This window comes from Crocuta crocuta, unplaced genomic scaffold (assembly GCF_008692635.1).
Source record: "Crocuta crocuta isolate KB4526 unplaced genomic scaffold, BGI_CrCroc_1.0 scaffold437, whole genome shotgun sequence".
Classification (NCBI taxonomy): Eukaryota; Metazoa; Chordata; class Mammalia; order Carnivora; family Hyaenidae; genus Crocuta; species Crocuta crocuta.
Window position 1 is genome coordinate 162853 of NW_027531906.1, and position 23650 is coordinate 186502.

The window sequence follows — 23650 nt, forward strand, 5'->3', positions numbered from 1 at the left end:
AGTTTAGGATACAAATTATACTATATCCCTATGACCAGAAAGTAATCAAATGCGGTGACTGAAACTGAGGTCTACAGAAGCTCATTGAAGATGGACTTACTGTCATGTCTTCATGGTTTAGTCACTCCTGTTTTGGGATCCAGGGTGTTCTAGATACTCTTAGAGCTGAAACAGTGCAATATTGCATTTTGGCAATTTGTGGTGCCACAGTGGGGAAATCTACGCTGTCTACAGGATGAGGACAACACTCTCTTTTCTCATAGGTTAAATGTGAGTAAAGCCTTCTTGAACTGCCAGAGTGTGTCATCTTCAATCAACTACATTAAAGAGAAGCTAGAAAGATCTGATACCTTCTTTTGCTTCACCAGATTACTGCTTTGTTTGTCAAAAAAAAAAAAAAAAGAATGTGGTAAAGATGAAAATATGCCTCTCATCTTCCACCATAGGAAATATAATTAACTGCTCTCCAGTGATTTTCTCTGAAATTCACCACTGAGTTAGTGCCAAGGCCATACTTCTGACAGTCTCCTTCCAGCTCATTATGGAGGTTGGCAGGTATATTGAGAAAGACACTCCTGAAAGATACAGGATTATGGTAATGGGCACATAGGCTTCAAGAGTCTTTCTCAACTTTGTCAAAATTATCTTGAAATTCTGCTCTAGTCAGCGTGCCTGGGTAGCTCAACTGGTGAAGCAACCAACTCTTGATTTTGGCTCAGCTCATGATCTCATAGTTAGTCTCAGCATAGAGCATGGGGCCTCCTTGGGATTCTCTCTCTTTCCCTCTCTCTCTGTTCCTCCCCCACTAATTCTCTCTCTCTCTCTTTCAAAAGAAACAAATGAACCTAAAAAAAAAACAAACAAAAAAAAAAAAACAAAACAACTCTGTCCTCTACCCTAGTCTTAATGCCTTTCTTGCCCCACCTTCCTTCTTCCTCCTTTCCCACATAGGAGTAAATCTGCTTCATGGTCTCATGGAATTTCTCTTTTATTCCTCCAATTTTACTGAGATACAATTAAGATACATCACTGTATAGGCTATACAGCTATAATGATTTTATTTACATATATTGTGAAGTGATTATCACAATAAGCTTACTGACCTCCATCATCTCCTCTAAATACAAGAAAACAGAAAAAAGAAAAAAAATTTCCCTTTGAAGAAAACTATCAGGATTTAGTATTTTAATAACTTTCATACTTATATCATGTGACATACAGCCATCATGCTGCACATTATATACCTGTTACTTATAGTTTATTAATTTTTAAGTTTTTTAAGTTTATTTATATTGAGAGTGGGGGAAGAGCAGAGAGGTGGGGAGAGAGGGGGGGAGGAGAGAGAATATGAATCTCAAGCAGGCTCCATATTGTCAGCACAGAGCCCAGCTCAGCGCTCAAACTCAAAAACCATGAAATCATGACCTGAGCTGAAATCAAGAACCAGATGCTTAACCGACTGAACCACTCAGATGCCCCACTTATCTATATTTTACCTGGAGGTTTATACACTTTGGCCACCTTTCTCTCATTCCTCTTCCTATACACCCCCTTTGCCTGTGCTAACCCCAAACACAATCTCTTTTTCTGTGAATTTTTGGTTTTTTGATTCTACATATAAGAGGAATCACGCAGTATTTGTCTTTCTCTAACATTTCATTTACAACAATGCTGTCAGGATCCATCTACATTAGCACAAATGGGTTTTTTTGTTGTTTTTTTTTTTTTTTTTTTTTTTTTTTTTTTTTNTCTTGCCCCTCCTCTCTTGTTGTTTTTTTTAATAGCTGAGTAATGTTGCATATATACAACAACTTCTTTATACATTCATCTACTATAGACACTTAAGTTGTCTCCATGTAAATAATGCTATGACCATGGGGAAGTAGATATCTTTTTTCAGCTTGTGTTTTCATTTACTTTGGTTATATTACTTGAAGTAGAATTACTGGATCATGTAGTAATTTGGTTTTTACATTTTGAAGATCATCTATACTACTTTTCATAGTGGCTGTACCAATTTATGATTCCAACAAAAGTGTATAAGAATTTATTTTCTCCACCTCTTCACCAGCCTTTGTTATTTCTTCTGTATATATATATACACACACATATATATGTATATGTGAGGTATAGAGTTGATATGTCAGTTATACAATATAGTGAATGCACAATTACATGCATTATGAAATGAAACATGCTCATTATGGTAAGGGTATAGTTAGCATCACTTGCCATTCAAAGTTACTGACGGGGCATCTGGATGGCTGGTTTTGTTTGTTTGTTTGTTTTTGTTTTTTACACCAACCAGGGGTTTAATATAAATACAACCAGCATAGAAAAGTCCCAAATCATACAAATACCATAACCATAATGTCAAGTAATAGGCACAAAATGCAGATTTCTGACCCTTTGGCTCATCCAACCCCCAAATAAAATGAACAAAGATGACAAATCAAGCAAATAAGAAGTAAGGTTCATACTAAGCTGTAGGAGGGGGAGAAAGAATGTTTGTGTGCATATCACACAGAATGGCCAGGGAATATCATGGGGCCAGGTTAGACCCTGGGCTGGGATGGAGAGAGACAGGTCCCTCAGCACAAGTTGGCCGAACTTGAGTTGTCCCAGGTGCGCTGGTGCCCTGCCCAATCTGGGAGGCTGTGTCAGAGGGAGGGCAGGGACCATATTCCTGCCCTCTGAGGGATGTCTGGCTTCTTCCTTACTGATTTGATGCCTTTATTTTTTCTTTTTATTCTGATTGCTGGGGCTATGACTTCCAACACCAGACTCCATAAAACTAGAAGAGTAGACATTCTTGTCTCATTCCACATCTTAGAGGAAAAGCTTTTAGATTTTTACCATTGAGTATGATGTTAATTAAATATAGGCTTATCATATATGGCTTTTGCTATGTTGAGGTATGTTCCTTCTAAACCCACTTTACTGAGAATTTTTATCATGGATGGATGTTGAATTTTGTGAAATGCTTTCTCTGCATCTATTGAGATGACCATATGGTTTTTATTCTTCATTTTGCAAATGTGATGAATCATTTTGATAGATTTGTGACTATTGGAGCATCCTTTTTCCCTGGAATTCCACTTGATTATGGTGAATGATTCTTTTACAGTTTTTCATTTGGTTTGTTCTTATTTTGGAGATTTTACATCTGTCTTCATCAGGGTACTGGTCTGTAGTTTTCTCTTTATTGATAGTATCTTTTCTGGTTTTATTATCAGTGTAATATTGGCCTTATAGAAAGAGTTTGGAAGCTTTCATTCTTCTTGTGTTTTTTTTGCAATGGTTTGAAAAGAGTATGTGTTACTCTTTCTTTAATTTTTGAATATGTTATTTAAATTCTTATTAACATGCAGTGTAATATTAGTTTCAGGTATATAATATAGTGACTCATCAGTTCAATATAATACCCAATGCTCATTACAAGTGTACTCCTCAATCCTCATCACCTATTTAACCCATCTACCCACTACCACGCCTCTAGGAACCACTACTTTCCTCTCTATAGTTAAGAGTCTCTTTCTTGGTTTCCCTCTCTCTTTTTTTCCTCTTTGCTAATTTGTTTTGTTTCTTAAATTATACTACTGAGTGAAATCACATAGTGTTTGTCTTTCTCAGATTTACTTTGCTTAGCATAATACTCTCTAGTTCCATCCATGTCTTTGAAAATGGAGAGATTTCATTTTTTATGGCTGAGAAATGTTTACTTCTAGTTATGACCTTTTCTTTGCTGAAAGAAAACACTTTAACATTTCGTATAAGGCCAGTTTAGTGGATATCAACTCCTTTATCTCACTTTTAATTCTGAATGACAGTCTTACAAGGTGAAGTATTTTTGATTGTACAATTTTTCCTTTCAGCACTTTGAGTATATCATGTCATTCCCCTATGGCCTGCAAAGTTTCTGCTGAAAAATTGTCTCGCAGTCAGTGAGATTTCAATTGTACATAAATATTTGCTTTTCTCTTGATACTTTCAAGATTTTATCTTTGCTTTTTGACATTTTAATTATTATATGTCTTTGTGTAGACCTCTTGGGGTTCATCTTTTTTGGGGTTCCCTCTGCTTCCTAGACCTGAATGTGTGTTCCCTTCCTCAGGTTAGAGAGGTTTATAGCTGCTCATTCTGTCTTGTTCCCTGTCCTCCTCTGTTGGGACCCTTATAATGCAAAAGTTAGTATGCTTAGTGTTGTTCCCAATGTCCATTAACCTATTATATATTTTTTTCTGTTCAGCATGAGGATTTTCACTCTATCTCCTGTCTTTCACTCTGCTGATCCATTCTTCTGTTTTCTCTAATCTCTTATTTTCTTCTAGCTTATTTTTTATTTCACTTAATATGCTTTTCAGCTATGATATTTTCTCTTTTTTGAACTTCTGAGTTAGTTTAGGTCTTTTTCTCAGGATTTGTCATTTGTTTGGAACATGTTTCTTTGTCTCCCAATTTGTCTGATTGTCTGTTTGTTTCCATTAAGTAGGCCAGATGCATTTGTTTGTCTTGAAAGTAGTGGCCTTATATGTAAGACCTCCTTTGTGGCCCTGGAGCACAATGCCACCAGGTCATAAGCACTGGCTGCTCTGAGGGTGTCCCCTGTGTGAGCTGCATGAACCCTCCTCTGTGAATGAACTGCGATTGGTGTGAGTACGCTGGTGGATAGGGTGGCCCCCAGCCTGGTTGTCTGCAGTGACCGCCTTAACTATTGTGGGTGCAGTGGTGGAAGAGCTATGATGACCATTGTTATGAGCATGAGGTGATATCTCATAATATTTGTAATTTGTACTTCCCTCATGATTACTGATAGTCAGTATCTTTTCTTGTACATGGTGGCCTTTTGCAAGTCATCTCTGGAAACATGTATGGTTAGGTCTTTTGCCCATTTAGATTGGCTAATGAGGTTATTTGTTTGCTTTTTAATTTTAATTTGCATGAATTTTTAGTATATTTTAGATATTAACAACCTCTCAAGGTATTTAGTTTGCAAATACATTTTTCCCTTCACTAGGTTGTCTTTTCACTTTGTTGCTAATCTCTTTTGCTATGCAAGAGCTTTTAGTTTGATGTAATCCTGCTGATTTTTATTTTGTTGCTCATGCTTTACATGCCACATCCAAAGAATCATTGCCAAGACCAATAGCAAAGAACATTTTTCCTGCCTTCTTCTAGGAATTTCATGGTCTCAGGTTTTATGTTTAAGTCATTTTAATTTTTGTGAGTGGTAATAGATGGGGGTTTAGTTTTATTCTTTCACATGTGAATACCTAATTTTCTCAGCACCATTTATTAAAGAGACTATCTTTTCTCCATTGAACTGTATTGGCTCCATTATTAAATATTGATTGACTGTGTATGCTTGGGTTTATTTCTGCACTCTTAATTCTGTTCCATTGATCTCTTTGTCTGTTATTATACCAGGACCGTACTGTTTTAATAGATTATAGTCTGATGGTCTAGCTTAAAATCAAGAGGTTTGATGTCTCCTGTTTTTAACTTGTCAGGATTACTTTGGCTATTCAGGGTTATCATGGTACCATTTTATTTTAAAAGTGTGTTTTTTATTCCTGTAAAGTTGCCCTTGAAATCTTGATAGAGATTGTTTTTAGTAGTATTATATTTTAATAATACTAATTCTTCCAATCCATGAACAGAGAATACCAGTCATTTTTGTGTGTGTGTGTCTTTGACTTCTTCCATCAGTATCTTCAAGTTTCAAGAGTAGTGATTTTTCACTTCTTTGGTTAATTTTGTTAATAAGGATTTTATTGATTTATTTATACTGTGGTAAACGGAATAATTTTAATTAATTTTCACATATTGTTAGTGTGTAGAAATACTACTGCTTTTTATGATATTTTTGTCTCCTGCAACTTTACTGAATTTGTTGAGATATAAGAGTTTTTAGGTGTGAACTTTAGTATCATCTGCAGATTGTGATAGTTTTACTTCTTCCTATACAATTCTGGCACTTTTGATTTCTTTTTTCTTTCTGACTTCTCTGTAAGGATTTCCAGTCATATATTGAATAGGAGTGGTCAGAGTGAATACTCTTACCTTGTTTTTGTTCTTTTTCATCGAAGTAGTTGCTACACAATGTTATACCAGTTTCAAGTATACAACATAGTAATTCAACAACTCTGTAAGTTAAGCAATGTTCACAACAGTATACCATAACATTATATTATTATGCCATTAACTAGATTTGCTATGCTCTATGTATCATCCCATGACTTTTTCATTCCATACTGAAAGCCTGTATCTCTCACTCCTCTTTACCCATTTTGTGCATTCCTCCCCACCTTCCCTTCTGGAAACCACCAGATTGTTCTCTGTATTTCAAGGTCTGTGTCATAGACTTTAAGTCTAATGTTCTTTCTTGTCCAGCAAGAAAGTGGATGCAGGGTTAAAATGGGAGAGATGGCTAATGTCCAGGAAAAGGCAAGAGCCTCGATTAAAGGTCCTTGCTCCACTTTTATTAGGATCAGAAGGCTTACAAATATGGTGATATACGTGCACAAAGAGACATACTGTGAATGTTAACTCATGGACATGAGGGAAAGGGGGTCTTGACGATTTACAGGGTTAGGGCTTTGGGTTAATACAAAGCAAAATCATGGTTCTGGGGCTGGGCCAAAGGTTGTTTACAGCAGACATGAGGAACTATCTCTGCTTACTTACCTAAACTGGTCTAGAGGACAAGAATGACAGACTAAGTAACTACAGGGTCAGCAAGGGACCTTTCTTTTGTTAATTATCTCCTCTCCAGGCAACTTAGCCCTGTAGCAGTCTATGGTCCTAATTACCTGTTTACATAATTTGGTCCTTTCTTCCTGTGAAAGAAGTTTTCTGCTATAGTACTAAATTGGGGGTTGCTTTTGCCCTGAATACTGTTGTTCTTTTTGGGAACTTTGCCCCCCGCCCCATACCTATGCACCTAATCTTGTTTACCCAAAGTTGAGAGTGAGCAACCTAAGGCTTTCTAATTCATTATGCCTTGTTAACCCATTGGTGTAAGCCCAGGGAATTCCTAAACTTATTCCCCACTGATCTATACCTTTTTCTTGGTTTATTTGTTCATTCTGGTTTGTTTTGGGATCCACATATAAGTAAAATAATATATTTGTCCTCATCTTATTTCACTTAGCATAATACCTTCTAACTCTATCCTTGTTGTCACAAATGGCAATACCTAATTTTCATTTATGGATGAGTACTATTCCAGTGTGTGTGTGTGTGTGTATCACTTTCTATATCTATATCTATATCACTTTTTCTTTATCCATTCATCTCTCAGATTCACTCCTTAGAATGCACCCCATTTTTAACTAGTGTTTTCATTTTCCTTGGATAAACATCCATTAGTGCAATTTCTGGATTGTGTGGTATTACTACTTTTAAATATTTGAGGAAACTACTTACTGTTTTCCACAGTGGTTGTATTATTTGACCTTCCCACCAACAGTGGATAAAGTTCTTTTTTCTCTACATTCTCCCCTAATCTTATTATTTCTTCCTGGTACTAGCCATTCTGACTGTGTGAGGTGATATCTCATTTGTGGTTTTGATGCATTCCCCTGTTGGATGAGTGGTGTCAAGCACCTGTTCATATCTCTGTTGGCCATCTGTATGCCTTCCTTTAAAAAAATGTCTTTTAAGTTCTTTGTCTATTTTTAATTGGACTAATTAGTTCTTGTGTGTTAAATTTTTAATTTTTATAAAATCTATTGTCAAATTGGCTAACATATAGTGTGTACAGTGTGCTCTTGGTTTTGGGTGCAGATTGCTGTGATTCATCACTTCTATACAACACCCAGTGCTCATCCCAACAAGGGCCCTCCTCAATGCCTATCGCCCATTTTTCTCTCTCTTCCACCCCCCACCATCAACTCTCAGTTTGTTCTCTGTATTTAATGGTCTCTTATGGTTTGCCTCCCTCCTTCTCTGTTTGTAACTATTTTTTCCTCTTCTTTCCCTGATGGTCTTCTGTTAAGTTTCCACATTTGAGTGAAAACATGGTATCTGTCTCTCTCTGACTGACTTGTTTCACTTAACATAACACCCTCCAGTTCCATCCACATTGCTGCAAATGGCATGATTTCATTCTTTCTCCTAGAAGTACTTTCAATAATAGCTAGATTATGGAAAGAGCGTAAATGTCCATCAACTGATTAACGGATAAAGAAGATGTGGTTTATATATACAAAGGAATACTCCTTGGCAATGAGTTTTTAGATATTTTAAATATTAAGCCCTTATCAAATATGTCCTTTGCAAATACCTCTTCTCATTCGATAGATTCCCTTTTAATTTTGTTGCTGGAGTCCTTGACTGTGCAAAACCTTTTTATTTTGGTGTAGTCTCAATGATTTATTTTTGCTTTTGTTTCTCTTGACTGAGGAGACATGTTTAGAAAATGTTGCTAAAGCTGTTATCCAAAGTATTAATGGGTTTTTCCCCCTCTTAGGAGTTTGTTTTATGGTTTTAGGTCTCACTGTGGACTACAGGCCAGGATCTGTGATGCAATAAAATATTTGCAAACTGAATCCAACAATGTATTTTGAATTTATTTTTTGTATGGTTTTAGAAGTGGTCCAGTTTTCCCAATACCACTTATAGAAGAGACTCCTTCTCCCCATATTATTTCCTCTTTTGTTGTATACTAACAGATCATATAAATGTGGGTTTACTCTAGTCCTCTATACCCTGCTTCATTGATCTAGGTGTCTACTAAGCCAGTATCATATTGATTTGAGTAGTATAGCTTTATGATATATCTTGAAGTCTGAGATTGGGTATCTGCAGGTTTGATCTTTTATCAAGATCACATTGGCTTTTCAAGTCTTCCGTGGTTGCATACAAATTTTAGGATTATTTGTTCTACTTCTATGAAAAATATTATTGGTATACTGACAGGGATTACATTGTATCTGTAGATGACTTTGGGTAGTATGGACATTTTAACAATATCTTTTCCAATCCATTAGGATGGAATATCTTTACATGTTAGTATCATCTTCGGTTTTTTGTATGAATATTTTATACTTTTCACAAGACGGGTTTCACTTCCTTGTGTAAGTTTATTCCTATATATTTTAATATTTTTGGTACAATTATAAACAAACAGAATTGCTATCTTAATTTCTCTTTCTGCAATGCTATTATTGTTGAATTTTATTGGTATATTAGCCATTCTGACTGGTGTGAGAAAGACAAACAAAGAAATGGAATCTTAACTGCGGAGAACAAACTGATAGTTACCAGAGAGGAGCTGAGTAAGGAGTTGGGTAAAAACAGATGATGGGATTAAGCAGTACACTTGTTGTGATGAGCACCAGGTGATAAAAAAACTTTAAAAAATGTAGCAGGTTTCTGTGCATTAATTTTGTACCCTAAAAATTTACTGAATTTTTGGTGGATGCATTAGAGTTTTCTATATATGGTACCCTGTTCTTTGCAAAGAGTAAATTTTGTCTGATTACCATAGCTAGGACTTCCAATACTACACTGAATAAAATTGGTGAGACTGGATGGTGTAGAGAAAACCTGAGATGGTCTAAGAGAAAACCTTTCAGATTTTCACCATTAGCTGTGATGTAAACTGTGGGTTTGTCACATACGGTTTTTGTTATATTGAAGTATGTTATCTCTAAACCCACTTTGTTGAGATTATGAATTATTAAATTTTGATATATATTTTTTTATCCTTCAGTTTTAATGTGATGGATGTGTGGATATGGAGAAACATCTTTCTTCCCTGGAATAAATCCCCCTTTGTTCTGTTTTGTTTTGTTAGTGTTTTGTTCCAAGTGGTTTGCTGGTATTTTGCTGAGCATTGTAGTATCTCTGTTTATCAGGGATATTTGCTTGTCATTTTCTTTTCTTTTCTTTATTTCTTTCTTTTTTTTATAACTTCTTTACCTGGTTTTTATATCAGGGTAATGCTGGCCTCATAATATGAATACGGAATCAATATTTACTTCTGGATATTTTGTTCTGGTTTAAGAAGAGTGGATATTAATTTTCCTCAAAATGTTTGGTAGAATTCAACTGCGCAGTCATCTGGTCCTGGACTTTGTTTGTTGGGAGTTTTTTGATTACTGATTCAGTTTTGTTCCTAGTAATTAGTTTGTTCAGATTATCTATTTCTTCCTGATTCACCTTTGGAAGAATGCATGTTTTAGGAATTTATCCATTTCTTCTAGGTTGTCAAATTTGTTGGCATAAAATTTTTCATAGTAGTCTCTTATAATCATTTGTGTTTTTGTGGTGTTTGATGCTACTCCTCTTTTTCATATATCATTTTATTTGAGACATCTCTCTCTTTTATTAAAGGTCTGGGTAAAGGTTTATTAAACCATCTTTTCAAAGAACTGTCTCTTGGTTTCATGGATTATTTCTATTCTTTTTAGTCTCTATTTTATTTATTTCTTCTGTGATATTTATTTTTCATTCCTTTTATCTGCTTTGGGCTTTTTCTTTATCTGCTCCCTTTAAATGGATGGTTAGATTTGATAATTTCAAATGTCAAAAATTTGACATTTTTCTTGTTTTTTAAGGTAGGCTTGTATTGCTATTAACTTCCTAGAACTCCTTTTCCTATAGCCCCAAAATTTGGGGCCATTTTTTTTCCATTTTCATTCACCTCCATATATTGTTTCATCAACCCATTGACTTTTTCTTTGAATGTTTATTTACTTATTTTGAGAGAGAGCACATGGAAGGGGAGGGGCAGAGAGAAAAGGAGAAAGAGAATCCCAACAGAGCTCCACAATTGTCAGCATAGCGCCTGATGCAGGGCCCCATCTCACAAACTGTGAGATCATGACGGAGCTGAAATGAAGAGCTGGATGCTTAACCAATTGAACTACCCAGGCACCCCTGATCCATTGGTTGTTGACCAACATGTCTTTTAGCTTCCATGGGTTGCTATATAGTTTCATAATGTTGTGGTGAGAAATGATGCTTGATAGGATTTCAGTCTTTTGAAATATACTGAAACTTGTTTTGTGGCCTAATATGTGATTTCTCCTAGGAAATGATCTATGTGGACTTGAAAAGAAGTATATTCTGCTATTTTTGTTCGAATGTTTTGTATATATTTATTTGTGAAGTCCATGTGGGCTAATGTGCCTACCAAAGCCATTGTTTCCTTAATGATGTACTGTCTGGATGATTTATCCTTTGATCTAGGTAGAGTTTTAGAGTCTTACTATTACTATATTATGGTCTTTTTTCCTTTTATGTTTATTAATATTTGCATTATATATTTAGGTACTCCAATGTTGGGTACATAGATATTAGATATCTATAAATATTATATTCTCTTCTGGGATAGACCCCTTTCCAAGTAATTGGAATATTACTTGGTAATTACATAATTATCATTATGTAATACCATTGCCTCTTGTCAAGAGTCTTTGTTTTAAACTCTATTTTTTCTGATAAAACCAATGTTACCTAGGGCTGTTGGAGGTTTTTCTTTTTTCTATTTGCATCTTTTTCCATTTCTTTGCTTTCATTCTGCTTGTGTTTTCAGGTCTGAAGTGAGGCTCTTATAGGCATGTTAGAAATACAGATGTTTCTTTTAAAAACATATATTCTGTCATGTGTGTCTTTTGTTTCGAGCATTTAGGTGATTTACATTAACTACTGATTGGTATGTATTTATTCCCAATTGGTAAGTTGTATACTGGTTTTCATAGTGTGTCTCTTTAGTCACAAAAGAAGGAATAGTCAATATTGTATGTGGCTTCCTTTTATTTTTAGTGTATCTCTTAAGGGCTTTTTTGTGTTTACAGTGAGGTTCATATGTAACATCCTATGTATGTAATAGTTTATTTTAAGTTTATGGTCACCTAATTGTGAACCTATTCTAAACGCACTAAATTTTCACTGCACTGTACCACATTTTATGTATATGTTGGCACATTTTATATGTTTTTATTTTTATTTGAAATTTATTTCATTGGAGTTTCCTAAAGGTTTTTTTTCTTTTTACAAATAGTTTATTGTCAAGTTGGTTTCCATATAACACCCAGTGCTCATCATCACAAGTGCCCTCCTCCATGCACATCACCCCTTCTCCCTCCTGCACCCATCAGACCTCAGTCTGTTCTCAGCATTCAAGAGTCTCTCATGGTTTCCCCCTCTTCCTCTCCCCTAATATTTCCCCCCTTCTCTAAAACAGTACTCTGTTAAGTTCCTCCTACTCCTCCTATACGTGCAAACATATGATATTTGTCCTTTTCTGCCTTATTTTGCTCAGCATAACATCCTCTATTTCAATCCATGTGGCTACACATGGCCAGATTTCATTCTTTCTCATTGCCATGTAGTATTCCATCGTATAGATAAACCACATCTTCTTGATCCATTCATCCATTGATGAACACTTAGGCTCTTTCCATGTTTTAGCTATTGTGGAGAGTGCTGCTATGAACATTGGGGTACATGTGCTCCTAAGCATCAGTACTCCTATATCCCTTGGGTAAATTCCTAGCAGTGCTATTGCTGGGTCATAGGGGAGTTCTATTGTTAGTTTCCTGAGGAACCTCCACACTGTTTTCCAGAGGGGCTGTACCAGTTTACATTCCCACCAACAGTGTAGGAGGGTGCCCGTTTCTCCACATCCTAGCCAGCATCTAGAGTTCTCTGATTTGCTCATTTTAGCCACTCTGACTGGTGTGAGGTGGTATCTCAGTGTGGTTTTGATTTGTATTTCCCTGATGAGGAGGGATGCTGAGCATCGTTTCATGTGTCTGTTGGCCATCTGGATGTCCTCTTTGGAGAAGTGTCTGTTCCTATCTTCTGCCCATTTCTTCACTGGGTTGTTTGTTTTTCGGGCGTGTAGTTTGGTGAGTTCCTTACCGATTTTGGATATTAACCCTTTATCTGCTTTGTCATTTGCAACTATCTTTTCCCATTCCATTGGTTGTTTATTAGTTTTGTGGATTGTTTCCTTTGCCATGCAGAAGCTCTTAATCTTAATGAGGTCCCAATAGTTTATTTTTACTCTTCATTCCCTTGCCTTCGGGGATGTGTCAAGTAAGAAACTGCTGCGGTGGAGGTCAAGGAGGTTGTTTCCTGCTTTCTCCTCTAGGGTTTTGATGGTTTCCTGTCTCACAGGCAGGTCCTTTATCCATTTTGAGTTTGTTTTTGGGTATGGTGTGAGAAAATGATCTAGTTTCATTCTTCTGCATGTTGCTGTCCAGTTCTCCGAGCACCATCTGTTAAAGAGGCTGTCTTTTTTCCATTGGATACTCTTTCCTGCTTTGTCAAAGATTAGTTGGCTGTATACTTTTGGGTCCAGTTCTAGGTTCTCAATTCTATTCCATTAGTCTATGTGTCTGTTTTTGTGCCAATATAATGCTGTCTTGATGATGACAGCTTTGTAGTAGAGGCTCAAGTCCGGGATGATGATACTCCCATTTTGGTTTTCTTCAATATTACTTTGGCTCTTCGTGGTCTTTTGTGCTTCCATACAAATTTGAGGATAGTTTGTTCTAGTTTTGAGAAGTATGCTGGTGCAATTTTGATTGGGATTGCATTGAATGTGTAGATTGCTTTGGTTAATAATGACATTTTAACAATATTTATTCTTCTGATCCATGAGCATGGAATGTTTTTCCATTTCTTTATGTCTTCTTTAAATTCCTTCATAAGTTTTCTATAGTTTTCATCATACAGATCTCTTGTATCCTTGGTTAAGTTTATTCCTAGGTATTTTATGGTTTTTTGTGTAGTTGTGAATGGGATCAGTTTCTTGATTTCTGTTGCTTCATTGTTGGTGTATTAAAATGCAACCGATTTTTGTACATTGATTTTGTATCCTGCAACTTTTCTGTACTTGTAGATCAGTTCCAGTAGGCTTCTGGTGGAGTCTGTCGGGTTTTCGATGTAGAGTATCATGTCATCTGCGAAGAGTGAAAGTTTGACTTCCTCTTTGCCAATTCTGATGCCTTTGATTTCCTTTTGTTGTCTGATGGCTGATGCTAGGACTTCCAGCACTATGTTAAACAACAGTGGTGAGAGTGGACATCCCTGTCGTGTTCCTGATCTCAGGGGGAAAGCTCTCAGTTTTTCCCCGTTGAGGATGATGTTACCTGAGGGCTTCTCATAGATGGCTTTTATGATGTTTAAGTAAGTTCCTTCTATCCCAACCTTCTCGAGGGTCTATATTGAGAAGAGATGTTGTATTTTGTCAAATGCTTTTTCTGCATCTATCGACAGGATGATATGGTTTTTATCTTTTCTTGATGTGATGTATCACATTGATTGATTTTTGAATATTGAACCAGCCCTGTAATCCACTTGTAATCCCTGTAATCCCACTTGATTTTGGTGGATAATTCTTTTTATGTGCTGCTGGATTTGATTTGCAAGTATCTTGTTGAGGATTTTTGCATCCGTATTCATCAAGGATATTGGCCCCTAGTTCTCTTTTTTTGCTAGATCTCTGTCTGGATGGGGAATCAGAGTGATGCTGGCTTCATAAAATGAGACTGGAAGTTTTCCTTTGATTTCTATTTTTTGGAATAGCTTGAGAAGAATGGGTATTAATTCTGTTTTAAATGTCTAGTAGAATTCCCCAGGGAAGCCATCAGGTCTAGGGCTCTTATTTGTTGGGAGATTTTTGATCACTGATTTGATTTCTTCACTCGTTATGGGTCTGTTCAGATTTTCTCTCTCTTCCCCTGTGAATTTTGGTAGTGAGTGTGTGTTTAAGAATTTGTCCATTTCTTCTAAGTTGTCCAATTTGTTGGCATATAATTTTTCATAGTATTCCCTGATAATTGCGTGTATTTCTGAGGGGTTGGTTGTAATGAGTCCATTTTCATGCATGATTTTGCCTATTTGAGTGACTTCAGAGGTTTGTCAATTTTGTTTATTTTTTCAAAAAACGAACTCTGTTTCATTGATCTGTTCATTTGTTTCTTTGGTTCCGATGTTGTTTATTTCTGCTCTGATTTTTACTATTTCTCTTCTTGTACTGGGTTTGGGGTGCTCTTGTTGCTCTCCCTCTACTTCCTTTAGGTGAGCTGTTAGATTTTGCACTTGCGCTTTTTCTAATTTCTTGAAATAGGCCTGGAGTGCAATGTACTTTCCTCTTAGGACTGACTTTGCTGTATCCCATAGGGTTTGGATTATTGTCTTTTCATTTTCATTTGTTTCCATATATTTTTTCATTTCTTCTCTAATTGCCTGATTGGCCTATTCATTCTTTTTTTATTTTTTGGCCCATTCATTCTTTAGTAGGGTGTTCTTTAACCTCTGTGTTTTTGGAGGTTTTCCAGACTTTCTCCTGTTATTGATTTCTAGTTTCATAGCATTGTGATCTGAAAGTGTGCATGTTATGATCTCCATTCTTTTATATTTATTGAGGGCTGCTTTATGTCCCAGTATGTGATATACCTTGGAGAATGTGCCATGCCCACTTGAGAAGAAAGTGAATTCCATGGCCTCAGGATGTAGAATTCTAAATATATCTGTCAGATCCATCTGGTCCAATGTGTCATTCATGTCCGTTGTTCCTTTAGTGATTTTCTGTCTGGTTCATCTATCAATTGCTGTAAGTGGAGTATTAAAGTCCCCTGCTATTAGCACTTTCGTATCTTTAAAATTGTTTTTGTTTGAGATTGTTGTAAATATTTATGTGCTTCCATATTCAGCGCATAGACATTTATAATTGTTAGTTCTTCCTGAATGATAGACCCTGTAATTAGTATATAATGCTCTTCTTTATCCCTTGTTATTGTCTTTAAAGTCCAGTTTGTCTGATATAAGTATAGCTACTCCAGCTTTCTTTTGACTTCCAGTAGCATGATATATATTTCTCCATCCCCTTATGTTTAATCTGAAGGTACCTTACAGCCTAAAATGTGTTTCTTGTAGACAGCAGATAGATGGATTTTTTTTATCCATTCTGCTACCCTATGTCTTTTGATTAGAGCATTCAGCCTATTTACATTCAGTGTTATTATTGAAATATATGGGTTTTAGAGTCATATTGTCCTTTGTTGGATTCATGCTTGTGGCCGTGTCTCTGATATCTTGCCTTCCTTGCAACATTTCCCTCAGGGAGTCCCCCTCAGGATTTCTTGTAGGACTGGTTTAGTGGTGACAGATTCTTTCAATTTTTGTTTATTGGAAAGACTTTTATCTTTCTATTCTGAATGACAGGCTTGCTGGATAGAGGATTCTTGGCTGCATATTTTTTTCTGTTCATCATTTTGAAGATCTGCCATTACTTTCCTGGCCTGCCAAGTTTCATTAGATAGGTCTGTCACCACTCTGATAGGTTTCCCTTTGTATGTTAGGGACCTTTTCTCCCTAGCTGCTTTCAAAATTCTCTCTTTGTCCTTATATTTTGCCAGTTTCACTGATATGTCGTGCAGAAGATCAATTCAAGTTACGTCTGAGGGGAGTTCTCTGTGCCTCTTGAATTTCAACGTCTACTTCCCTCTCCAGGTTGGGGCAGTTCTCTGCTATAATTTGTTCCAGGACTCCTTCAGCACCTTCCCTTACTCTTCCTCTTCTGGGATTCCTATGATACGGATATTGTTCCATTTGATTGTATCCCTGAGCTTTCGAACTCTTCTTTCATGTTCCTGGATCAGTTTCTCTCTCTTTTTCTCAGTTTCTTCTGTTTCTATAATAATGTCTTCTAAATCACTTACTCTCCTTTCTGCCTCTTCAATCTGTGCATTGGACACCTCCAGTTTATTATGTATCTCATTTAATGCATTTTTTAATTCATCATAACTATATTTAAGCTCCATGTTGTTTGTAGCCATAGTTTCTCTGATGTTCTCCATGCTTTTTTCAAGCCGACGATTAATTTTATGATTATTGTTCTAAATTCTTGTTCAGTTATGTTGCTTGTGTCTGTTTTGAGCAGTTCTCTAGCTGTCATTTCTTCCTGGAATTTCTATGGAGTTCTTCCATTTCATCATTTTGGTTAGCTTTTTATCTCTTGTTAATTTTAAAAGCTTGTTGTACACTTTGCCCCTGTGAGTTCTGCTGTATTAGAGAGGGCTTTTTGACTGTTCTGGGCCTGTCTGTTCGGGGAGTGTTCTTTGGATGCTGTCTCTTGGTTTCTCTTATTGAGCGTTTGGTTATTTTGTTTCCCTACTGGTAGTGGTATTTGGGACTCTCCACCATGTGTAGTTTGGCTTGTTTCTTGAGGTAGCCCTGGGAAAAAACAAAAACAAAACAGACAACCACAGAGGGAACAAAGGTACACAAATACACAGACAAAACCAATAAACATGCAAACCCAGGCTCAGGTAAAAAAATCAACAACACCAACAAAACAGCTATCTGGAGGGGATGGGCGTGGTTTGGTGTAGGCAGGTCTTGTCTCCAATGTATCTGCTGGCTGCTCCCTGAGGCCCCACCTTGGTGGTTGTGGGGAGTAGAATGGTGTAGCTCCAGTTCCTTCTGAACCAAGCATTGCATATCACTTTATTTGGGTCAGATCTCCCTGTGCTGAGGATGTAGCCAATGTGGGCTGAGTTCTATGCCCCACGCCCTGCTCGTTTCCAGGTCCCAGTCCATGGGCTTTGTTATACTGCCCTGAATGGTCCCACAGGTCACTGCTTCCCTGTTGCCAGGGGTTGAATGGGGGGTGGAGGAAGCGTTGCAGCCTCAGATCCGCCCGGGTCAAGCAGCAATACAACCGGAGTGCGTTGACGAACATAGCAACTTCAGGTCAGAAGAGTCCTGTCGCTGCAGCGTGCCGCCGCGGCAGCTTCACTGGGCCGCCTGTGTGCGTGCCGCTGGCACCAGCGCTGCTTCGGCGGGCTGCTGGTGCAGCCGCTGCAGGCATTGCTGCCGCCTCACCCGGCCGCTGCTGCCGCCGCCATGGATGGTGCCAGGCACACAGCAGTGCAGTTTTTCCTGGCGCCTTCTGAGGCCAGGGCACCTAGTTTAAAGTCAGCACCCCAGCCAGAGCTAAAATAAAAAACACTCTCTTTCCAAGCTGAGGGATTTTTTTGTTTTTTTTCTCTTCTCCAGGGACGGTTCTGTGAGCAATCTCAGCTTTTCTTTCCTTTCCCCTGGACTCGCAGCAGCTCACCACTGCTCTCAGGTTAATCACTCACTGCAGTTGCATGCAAGCCAGGTTCCCTCCCCTCCCTCCGTATCTCTGGGTCATGTCCTGCTTTTATCTTCCCCAGTTCGCACTCACGCACTTATGAGGTTGCCTTCCCAGTGTACTCGGTCTCTTTGTCTTCCCAAACTCCTGTGGCTCAGTGTCCTACGACTTCAGGCCTTCTCTGTTTGAGAGATGGGTGCAGGCAAAATGTATGGAGCTCCCTACTTCTCTGCCATCTTGCCCCTCCCTCACTTTATATGTTTTTAATTAGTGTCTTTTATTCTTAATGCTACCTCTATAACTGATTATTCTACTACCTTTACTGCTTTTAGTTCTTTTGTTCAGAGCATATTCTTTTATATTCTCACTTTTTTTCTTATGACCTAGCCACAACAGGTGTATCTCCTAAAATTCAAAAAAAAATGTCATGTGTAGGGATTTCCTCTGTGTCAACTGTGTGCTTTTGACATCTTTAGCTGTCTAGTTGGAGTTATAGCTGGCATGGGCTGGGGGTCCTGAGGTAGTCATCCCGCTGGGATAGCTGGAGCTGAAGTGGGCACAAGCCATGATGGTCCCCAGGTCCTGTGTGCAGAGGGTGCCATGGCAGGACAGACAGCTGAAGCTGAATGGGTACAAGAAGGGGGGCCCTGGGGTGCTCTATGCAGTGGGGTATCCTGAGCTGAGGCAGTGTAGGCTGAGGGCCCCTTTGTTACTCATCACACCTAGTGGGTGCTTGCAACCCAGTCTGGCGAGTGCTATCTCACTGAGCACTGGTGAAATAGCTGGAGCCGGTAAATCCCTGAGTGCTCGGACCGGTGTGGAGGTGGGAGCTGAAACACATGTGGGCTGTGAGGTCTCAGAGCACCCTATACTAGGAGTGCCCTGGTGTGGTTTCTGGAATTGAAATGGTACAGGCCTAGAGCGTTTTGTTGTGCTGTGTGCCTGTGTCATGTCAGTGAGATAGCTAGAGCTGTGGTGAGACAGCTAGGGCCATAGTGAGCATTGTCCAGGGAAGTCCTACTCTGTGCCTCACTGGAGCCCTCATGGTTAAATGGCTAGGCTGGTATAGGCTAGGTGCTCAGAACCTACTAATGCAGCAGGCTGGTGAGAGATCCCAGACCCTGCTTTTATCTACCCAAATGGATGGGGGAAGTAAAGTGTGGTACTTGCTAGCCTTTCCAACTCTGGACAGAGTTCCAGCTATTTCCCTGCTAGATAGCAAATTTTTAGAGTCATTTGAGTTGTTATTTCAAACCATTGCCTTTTTTCCTGTGCCCCACAGTAGTTGAATCTGTTCATACACCTGAGTATCCCCTCCTGACTGCGGTGGCAAGGGTTGGGGTACAAGTCATGAATACTAATGAGTTTTTATAAATAATCTTACTAAATGAATGAGCAATCCAATAAATATTAGGTCTTACCCAAGAAAAATGTGAAGTATGTCCATATCATGCCTGTGAGTCAATATTTATGACTGCTTTATTAATACTTATCTCAACTAGAAGTGATCTGCATGTGCATGGATAAATAATCATAGTATGTCCATTCAATGAAATAATGTTTAGTGCAAAAGGAGTGCATTTTTTCTTCTGTAGAACAACACAGATGTATCTTAAAGTATGATGCTAAGTGGAAAAAGTCAAAGTATGATTCCATGTATATGATATTCTGGGAAAGGAGAAACTCAAGAAAGAGATACCAAATTAGTGGTTGCCAAGGGCTAGTGAGTGGGGAGCACGTTAACTACAAATGCATGCAGCGAAACTTTTGGAGGTAATAAATATGTTCTGCATTCTGAGGTAGTGGTTACATGACTTACATTTGTCAAAACTGACCAGATGACTTATTTTACTCTATATTAGTTAGACGTTAATAAACTTAAACTACAGATAGATACATGGGACCAATAAAAATGCCTGAATAAATCCTAAGATACATGTACAGCTTTTAGGTATAGAAAGAATGATTAAAGATGTAGATTATTTTTAAGTTAGTCATAAGATTCAGTGCAATTATAATCAAAATTTCCTGTAATTTCTCAGATGATTTCTAACAAACACTTACATTAAAGAGCTAAAGAGGTGACTTGCTTTAATCAAATATCAAGACTTACTCTAAAGCTAAGGTGACTAAAATATATGCTATTGGCTGAGGGAAAGAAAGATCACTAGGAAAAATAAAAATAAAAGAACACTCAAAGAGAGACTAAAGCCTTTGTTGAACTTTTATATATACCAGAGTGGGAAGTTTTCTTTTAAAAGATATAAATCATAAAGTAAAAGATTAGTAATTCTGACTCTAACATTTATAACTTCAATAGTACAAAGAGACCAGAAAACTAAAGGAAGAGAAGTAACCTAGAAATTACAACAAACATGTAGTACAGACAGTAGAAAACCTCAAAATAACTCTTATCAGTCAGTAAGAAAATAATAATCCAGTATAAAATGGGCACCCTCTTGTTAGCACCCTTTCATACTTCTCAAAAAATATGCACAGGGCACCCAATAGCATTATTTGTAATAGAGGAAAACAAGGCAGCATAAATATGTACCAATGAAGGGATGGAGAATTAAACCATAGTGCACACATCAATGTAATACTGTATGCTACCAAAATAACTAAGTTAGAATCACTAGTTCTAAATGTTTAATGGAGTAATTAAAAATTATGATGTTAATTAAACATGTTCTAGAGTAATGTGCAGAATGCAATACCATTACAGACATTAAAAACAAAGGAAGCAGACTGGTATCTTTTCATGGATATGTATGTATATAATAGAAATTTTAATTTCGACACCAGTATACTAACTTAATAATAGTGATTTCATTTTGAGGGAAGCAGTGGAGAAAGTTGACTTGTGTAGGGGAAAATAAGGAACTTCAACTGTATGTATGCTATTTTATTTCTTAAAAGCAAACAAACAAACAAAAACAACCCAGGTATGCAAGGGACTAACCTGAAAGGTGACTAGTAGAGACACTGTATATATAATGATTTGTCATGTTACTTTCTTTATACACAGTCCCAGTTCACAATTTAAAGAGACTGACACGGTATGGAATATGGCAAACCATAAAATTTTGGACCTCGCTTCATAATTGGATATTTACCATTTCATCTTAAACCAAGACTGATAAATTTCCAAGTTTTTTTCTGTGTTGAGAGGGTACAAATTTCCTTTGGAAAGGGACCAGAATATTCCTTCAAGTACTTTCTCAAGTTTGGAGGAAATTAGAAGGAGGTTATTTTTACAAAAGTACTAGGGACTCCTAACTCCGCTTGATTACTCTCCCTAATTTATTTTATTCTTGGGTTTTTACATGAAAGACGTTACTTCAGAGATAGTCATTAACTAGCTCCTGAAATAGCCCATGCAAACAATTCAAGACAGTTACTGACATATAAAGAGGTCAAGATATACGAGTATTATGCTTCCATTCTTACAAAGCCAAATATCAATTGTGATTACTATGTATGTGCCATTTTCAATATGTTACTTTTATATGTCAGAGCAAATAGTAATTGCACAAAAAAATATTTACAGATGACAGGGATGCTAATTGTTCTGCCTGGTTTGAGGACAAGTTAGGCAGATCTTTGAGGGCTATGGCTCAGTGAAAAAGCTATAGTGCATATGTATTCTGTAATGCTGATTCTCTGTCATATTCAAAATTTCAAATGCAACTAAATGATTGATAGTGCTCCCTACTTTTTAGAGTATATAAAATTCTTTTGAGAATAGCCATTTGTCTTTATCCTTAAGATTCGTCAAGCGAGAGGCATGAAAACTGAGCCAAGATTATTTTTTAGTAAATTGTTCTGAGTCTTTTCAAAATGAAACAAAAGATAATCCTGTACAGAATTGTAGGATTTAAGCCAATATAGTCTTTAGACCATCTAAAAAATTGATGATTTTAGTTTAATAGTAGTCACTAGCTCTAACAGTGGAAAGCAGGGTCAATATCTGTCGATAAACCTTTCACCTGGTTGATAAAAATAAATAAGCGTAAGTTAGGAAACTATATTTCCAGGGTTCAGAAAAGATTCTTTTTAAAAATTTATTTATTTTGAGAGACAGAGAATCCCAAGCAATCTCTGTACTGACAAGGCTCAGGGCTGGATCCCACAAACCAGTGAGATCATGACCTGAGCCAACCAGGTACCCCAAAAAAGAGTCTTTGAGAGAAGTACTTCAGAAGACAGCCTGTCCATCCATGTTTTTTCAATCTGCCACCTCACAAGTCTTAAGTCCTTAGATCCTGTTGACCTTTCCATAATAACTGGAGGGAAAAGCATCCCACAGTGGAGACTATAATAAGGTCTTGTATACAGTTACATGAGGTTTTTAATCAGAAAGGCAGAACAAAGGAAAATAGAATTTGTGAAAATTACATTATAAATAGATTTCCCCACAAAGCAAAGGGAATGCAAAACCTAAGTCATTGCTCTTGGTACTCCTGCAGACAAAGTATAGATATGCTATCAAGAAATACAGTCTACAGTTAGGGTGACTGCTTTAAAAGTGAGATAGATTTTATTCTGAATCTATCCATACTAAATTATGCTATTAAGGTTATTGGTGATGAACATCTTGGTAAGCATCAAAACTCAATAAAATTTCTCAGTTATCTAGTAGATTTAAGTTTCTGAAATCTGATTAGAATTATGTCAGTGGTTACTTTTTAAATCTGATTGAATTACTTTTTCCAAGGTCCAAACTCAGGATTTTACTTGAATTTAAACATTTTTTAGAATGCACTTTCTACAAATTTTGCTTCTACATAACACAGGATGGACTATAAACAAATACTAAATACTTAAATAAATTTTTACCCATGATACCTTCTTACACGGGTTTTTACTCTGCATTAAGAAATTTGATTGCTACTGGCACCCTGGTGACTCAGTTGGTTGAGCCACTGACTTTGGCTCAGGCCATGATCTAACATCTCCTAGATCTGAGCTCCGCATGAGGGTTCCCTGCTGTCTGAGTGGAGTTGTTTCGGATTCTTTCGTGCCTCTCTCTCTCTCTCTCTCTCAAAAATAACATTTAAAAAATAAACTTGAATTCTAAAGTTAATAAATTAAATCTATTATTTTATAACTCTAAAGTAAAGGCAATTGAATGGAGACAAGCCAACACAAATGTACCAGAAGAAAGATAATGCCATAAATACTTTCCCTAACATTTTAGTATTTTTATGAAGGCCGTGATAAAAGGAGAAAAAATCAATGAAACACTGAGTCTGAACTCCAACTTTTAGTCTCCAAGACTCATGTAAATAAATTCTCTTCGTGCTTTTAAGGCTTTTAAGGGAATATTAAGCCAATTCTTAATATCACGTTCCCCAGAGACAGCCTGTAAGGGATATAAAATATGTACTAAGTAATTATTATGGGTTGGAGGTTTGCATTCCCTTCCAATTCATATGTTGGAATCTAATCCCCAATGTAATGGTATTTAGAGTAGGACCTTTGAGAAATAGTTAAGTCCTGAGGGTAGAGCCCTTCTGAATGGTAATAGTGCCTCTGTGAGAAGAG

The 23650-nt window shown here is 37.2% G+C and overlaps 1 long non-coding RNA gene across 1 annotated transcript in view; it reads right to left on the reverse strand.

Annotated features, from left to right (window-relative positions):
- The window catches only part of LOC144240302 (uncharacterized), a 37437-nt gene that overhangs the window by 13104 nt on the left and 683 nt on the right, over positions 1-23650 (reverse strand). The window lies entirely within an intron of this gene.